Below are 6,426 nucleotides of genomic sequence, written 5' to 3'. Positions count from 1 at the left end.
CGGCTCCGGCGCAGGCAGGTGTGGCCGGAACGCGCCGTTGGGAACGGAAGCAGCTCCGCGGAGGCGAGCGAGAAACTGTTTTGAAGCAGTGCGGCTGCGCGCTGCGCGCCGCGGCGCGCCTGGCAAACGGGAGCCGGGCGGGGGCGGCGCCGCCTCCGCCTCCTGGTCGGACGGAAGCGGCTCCGCGGAGGCGAGCGAGAAACTGTTTTGAAGCAGTGCGGCTGCGCGCTGCGCGCCGCGGCGCGCCTGGCAAACGGGAGCCGGGCGGGGGCGGCGCCGCCTCCGCCTCCTGGTCGGCCGCCTCCGCCTCCTCGTCGGCCCGCGCCCGGGCCGAGGCGCGATGCCGGCCCGCGCCTCCCGGCGGCGCCCCCGAGCCCCCGCGGGGCTTTGTCCGGCGCTCCCGGAGGCCGCCGCCGTGTGGCCGGGAGCTCGGCCCCTTCTCCCGCCAGGAGTCGGGGGTCCGCGCTTGCTGTCCTCACATCTGTGCGTGAGGGAAAAACGGCCTCCAGCTGCCCGCGAAAACTGCTCCTGCCTTGTGGTGCTACCCAGTAAGAGCATAAAGCCCCTGGGTTTCGATTAGGTCAAGTTTTCATCCATTTCATCCATGTATACGGATGATCTTGAACTTTCTACCAAACGTTTGCAAGCGTATCATTTCCTATTTAGTTCCTATTCCCGTTTAAACCTGGAAGATTTAAAAGCTCTGCCTTCTGTTTGTCATTTAACAGTGTTTCTCTTTGCTTTTAGTATTGTTGAGAAGGAGAGAGTAGCTGTATTCTGCACAGCTATTTGCTTACCTGTGAGAAAGCTTCTGTAATAACTACATCTGTATTAAAGCAGTAGTTACAGGCTTAGCCTTATGTCCTCATAAGCACTTTGAGAAAACCTGGAGGGTCACTCCGTGTTTTCTTTATCCCTGGAGGGTCACTCCGTGTTTTCTTTATCTGTTATGTGCTGCAGGCAGGATTTAAAGCCTTTCTGCTCTTTGAGATTGGTAGCAAGGTGGTAGGCAGGCATCTTCAAGGCCAATGTGCAATCGTGTCACAATGTATGATGTGGCTACTTCCCTGTGCAATTGCTTCTTCCAAAAATACACAGCAAACTTTTTTAAATTTTACATTTTAAAGCACTGTGTTGGAAAAGCATTGAATAAATTAAGACTTAACTTTCCTGTAAAGCTTGAGGTCATTGGAAAATGACCAAGTAATAGGCAAACACGGAAAATGTTATCTTCCTTTTTTTTTTTTTTAAATCTGCAGAAACCAAGAAGACTTCTTTTGTGATAGAGCAGTATGTTGTATGGCAATAAGGAAGCAGATCCTGAAAGGAAAGGTCTGGGAACAGGCAGATCTTGGAAGGCATCAAGGCTGAAGATAATCGGGATTGTTTTGATGTTTCACCTGGCTTCGCTGTGTGAAATGCCCAGAATTGCACCACATTATTAGGATAATACAGTTTTGCCCCAGTGCTTAGCAGGGTATGGTCTGTATTTCGTTCACTTTGCTTTGGATCGGCCCTTAAATTACACACCAAAATCATAAAAGTGGTCAAGGCACGAAGTCAAAGAAAGGGCTCCAGATGATTCCTTTTCATCTCTTTAGCATTTTAAAGTGTTCATAAAGACATTTGTGTTTGTTACCTGCCAAAAAAGAGGTGTCTGACTGCTGCTGAGTAAGCCTATAATGAGCACCAGAAGGAGATGCTTCTAAAAAGGAGCAGAAAGAAATACCTTTAAAATGGTGAGGATGAGCATGAGATGCTAGTAGTAACACAACAGTCCGGTACAGGTTTTTAAAATAAGTTCAGGAAATGAATGCCATTTTTGTTCAGATTTTGTTCAGATATTCATAGAAACTTTTCATGCAATGATTTTTTTTCCAGCTTTGTAGGTTTGTTATACAACTAAAAACTAAAAGTAGCAAACGGGTCAAGCTACAGTTTATAACAGGGTACCTTAATAATTTTCTGTCTTGGTGAAAACCATAGTGGGAATTTCCACAGGAAACTCACTGGATGATTGCTTATTTCGCAGATGGTTGTTTTTTTTCATGGATATAAAAAGGGACCAGTGTAACTCCAAATCAAAACTATTGCAAAATTGTTACTAGTGGGGTAGGCTTATTTTTTCAGGGGGAGTTACCAAAAAGGTGTTTATTTTTCTACTTCGTTAGTTAACATCTTACAAGTTGGTATTGAGAATATTGCTGTGGTGTGGATGAGCAGTCTGAGCTGATGCTATATCTACTGGAGAATGTATTTCCTCCTGTTAGTTTTGGGGGGAATACAGCCAGGTGATATGATGGTGAAAATCTTTCCACCTCTCCTAAACTAATTAAGACTGACTTTTTAAGTCAGTGGAGCTGGATAACCAGCATTTTGAGAACTTTGCGAGATGTTTGAAGAAGGCTTTTTGACCAATGATTTTGGGCACTGGAAGAGTTTGAGGTGAATTCCAGTAGGTAAAAATACATGTGGGACAAGTCGGGTAATTTAATATCTGCCAGCCTGACTTCAATTCCAGGAAGGTTTCAAAGCAGTTAATACCTCTGTCACCAAGTAAAAAATTAAAGGAAAAAACAAAATGTAATCAATGTATTTATGGAAAGCAAACTCTTATCAAATACTTGCCCATAGTCCTGCTGTAGAAATCAATGGTGGACTCGCAGTCAAGAGCCTTCATCCCTCTTCCTTTCTTCATCGTGTTCCTGGATATTTTTCCAGGAGCTGACTGGATATGGAGAACAGGTTCCTGTCGCTTGCAGGAGTTCCCCAAAGTGGCTGTGCTAACAGTGAACTGTTGCAAAGATCAGTCTGAGAAAATAGCTTGTAAAGCTAAATGGGGCCATGTGACCCAGCACCCACGGGATTCAGTAAAGACTTGGATTCTGGAGACAGGGTTTATTCTCCTGAAGGCCCCCACCTCCCCAGCAAGGGCCCCAAACCACCTTCCTTTCTTTTCTCCGGTGTTGGCACATGCCTGGAAGCGCTGTCATCCTCTGGGCCATTCTCATTGAAATCCCTCAATGGCCCCGGTGTGCGCTGCGCATATCCGGGCACCGCTGCAGGCCCTTGTTATTCTGCTGCGGCCGGACGGGCGCATTGTGAGGCCTCATGGTATGCGTTTGGTGACCAAAAATGCTGTTTTCCCACTGCTGCTCACGGACTGCTTCCAAGATCGCAGTGTTAAACCAGTAGTGCCCCCTCTTGCTAGCCTAGCCCAGGCATAGAAAACTGTCCGGGCAGTGGGAATTGAGAGCTGTGCTCCCTGGGAGAACAGCCTCACTCCCTGCCTGCAGAATGGCCCGTTGCGTCTGCTGGGAGTGCCGTGCTCGTGTGTAAGGAGCATCGTGTCTCTCACCAGGAGAAGAATCCGAGTGGAGAGCTGTGGTGAGCCTGCTGAGCTGGGCAGCGTCCGGATGGGATGTGCCGCATGTGGAGCAGCGGGAGGAATGGGGAGAAATGCTCCTGGAGCTGGCACTGCCGCCTGTCCCCTGCGCTCCTGGGGCTGGCGCTGCTGCCAGTCCCCGGCACACGAGTCCCCAATCTGAGGTGGGGTTTGCGCTGTGGTCCAATGCCCCTTCTGATAAGTTCTGATATAAGTGACAACTGGAGATGGGAATTATTCATGCCCCACACTTGCTRACTGGAGGAGCTTCCCCCCAGCTCCAGGGCCTGCTCTGATAACCCGAGTTGCCCACTCATTGAGGACACAATAGCAAGACTATGGGAAGGTTCCTCTGGGGGTGGGGACAGTGCCAGAGGGGCCAAAAATTTAAATGTAGCGTCTAAATTTTAACACTTGTGTGCTTTATTATCTCCAAAAAGAAAAAGACTCTTCATGATATACACATCCCATATATATTATTATATTTACGTACACACAAAGCAGGATGTGATGCTTTGAGGAAGAGCAGACCTGGCCAGCATGGGGAGGGCTTGCATGTGCAGCTCTACCCCTGGGCTGCTCTCGCTTCTGTGTAGCTGCATGGCCTGCCTGCTGTGGCACGTACCTGTACCCAGACGTTCACAGCTAAGCCTGGATTTTGCAAAGGCTACAAAAGTCACTGGCTTGGCATATGCTGCGAGGAGTTACAGTGGGTTCAGTGTGAGTACATACAAAGCAACAGGTATTTCTTTTAAAGTTTTTTTTTTTTTTCACTGAGCATGAAGAATACACAAGTGCTGCAAGTGAATGAAAGAGATTGTGCCTCCCTTTGCAGGCCGAGCTCTTCCTGCAGGTCCTGCTTTGTGTGTCTGCACCAGGAGAGGCGCGTGCTGGGCAATAACTCATCTCTGTAATCATTAACTACTTGACCATCCGGTTAACACAAATGTTAGGAAAGCTGATTCCTGCTCCTCGCACCGTGCTCCTATGGGAGATCTCGATCAGCTCGCAAGGCCTCATTTCACACAGCTCGGCCGCCCTCCCCAGCTTTGATTTTTTTCCATGCGCTCTAAGGCACGAGACTGCGTTTCTGCTTTCCTTCCATAGACACTTTTGGAACATGCAGTGTTGTGCAGCTGCTGACAAAATGACAAATGAAGCAAAAGTTTCATGCTGCCTGTTTCCTCTTCTCGTGCAGATATCTGATTTAAAAACAGATATGCAGGGCTTGGCATTTAAACTACCCAGCCCTTATGTCCAGATGCCTGGACCTCCCCCAAATCAAACTCATTTAAAATGAAGTAGTATTTGCATGTTGAAGTTTATAAATTATAGCCTGCCTTTTCACCACTACCTGTTTTTTCTGACAAAGTTCAGTCACTKGATTCTGTCTTGAGCCTTCAGTGTTACAATTGGTTTTGTCTTTCAGCTGAATATAAGTCACAGAATCACAGAGTGGTTGAGGTTGGAAGGGACCTCTAGAGACCATYCAGTCCAACCCCCTGCTCCAGCAGGGACACCCAGAGCACGGGGCACAGGGCGGCATCCAGGYGGGTTTGGAAGATCTCCAGAGAAGGAGACTCCACAGCCTCCCTGGGCAGCCTGTGCCAGGGYTCTGKCACCCTCACAGGAAAGAAATTCTTCCTCACGTGGAGATGGAACTCACATGAATATAAGCCAAATATAAGTCTTTCCATTATCTTTCATCCCAGATTCCTTCCCTTTCTGCTTACCCTCTTCGTCCCGTAAGAGACTTGGGGCAAACCCAGCAGTTTTTATATTCTGGCAAAGTGGGATGAGTAAAATTCCACTTAATGACCATTTTGATTGGATACAGATTTTTCTCTTGCCTGCTCTATGAAACAAAAAAAAAAAAAAAAAGAAAGAGAAAGCGTTTTGAAATATGTAATGCAGAGATGCACCTTTGCAAGGGTCACACCTGCAGTCTACAGACGAGATTTAACATTTCATTACAAAAATAAAGACAACAACTCAGCTAATTGCAGTCACGTTTATTTGCAGTTTCTATACACACTTTCTAGGTAATCAAACTTTTCCAACACAGTTYTTGAGAGGGGTTCACAATGAAACTGTCACCGTTTTTACTAAAAATAAATACAAGACTTAAAGTGTTGCACAGCTCTAAAATATACAAAGGCTTGGATTTAATGTAAACTTTGAAAACATTTTACAAAAGAAACCATCTTTGCAACAATTTAAAAAGTTCGTATTTACAAATATTACAAAAATACAAAATGGATGCAAGTCCATAAACCATTGTCTTTTCTGCCAGCATGAACTGGTGCTAGTACCAAAATAGTTACACTGTAACCTTCTTTATTTTTTTTTTAATTCTTTAAGTCATAACCTACAGTATTTCTCTATATCTGCCACCATTGCAGCAAATGCACTCAATCACTGACCTTTGGCAAAAGCAAATGGATGCTTTATTTGCTACAGCTATTCCACGTCCTCTATGCTGCCACAAAAAGAAAAAGAAAAAAAAAGGGGGGGGGGATGTTATTTTTCAGAACACACAGCTGTATTACTTCAAAAATCATTTCCGTAACATCAGTGCAAGCAAGGGGACGACGGGCTGAACCGATGGCTCCCTGGTCACCGAGCGGGTGCCCTGTACCCTGTTCCAAGGTCTGTTTGTTGTTCAGCTCGTGCCTGTGGSTTCCCTTCTTCAGAGGGGCTTTGTAGTCCCTCTGCATTTGGGCTTCAGGCTGTTAAATATAAAATTGGGGGAAAAAAAATCTCTCCTAGATGTTAAAAGAAGTAAAGTTATGTTTTCCTGTGCTTGTTCTGTGGTCTTTTCATATCTTCCTACCTCACCATTCAAGTCAAAAATGCCTTTTTTTTTTTTTTTAAAACAATGCAGATATATTTATAGACAGTATCTCTGTGAGACTGGGTAATCAAAAGTGATGTAATCAAAGAGCTTTTCCGGCTGTTTACTCTTTAAAAGTTTAGAAGGATCATTTAAAGCACATATAACACTTTTAAGAATAAGCATGTTATAAAAGTGCTTCTGTTAA

This window comes from Nothoprocta perdicaria, unplaced genomic scaffold (genome assembly GCF_003342845.1).
Source record: "Nothoprocta perdicaria isolate Ctin4 unplaced genomic scaffold, notPer1 scaffold_112, whole genome shotgun sequence".
In the NCBI taxonomy this organism is placed as follows: Eukaryota; Metazoa; Chordata; class Aves; order Tinamiformes; family Tinamidae; genus Nothoprocta; species Nothoprocta perdicaria.
Note: the sequence above shows the minus strand (reverse complement) of the source record.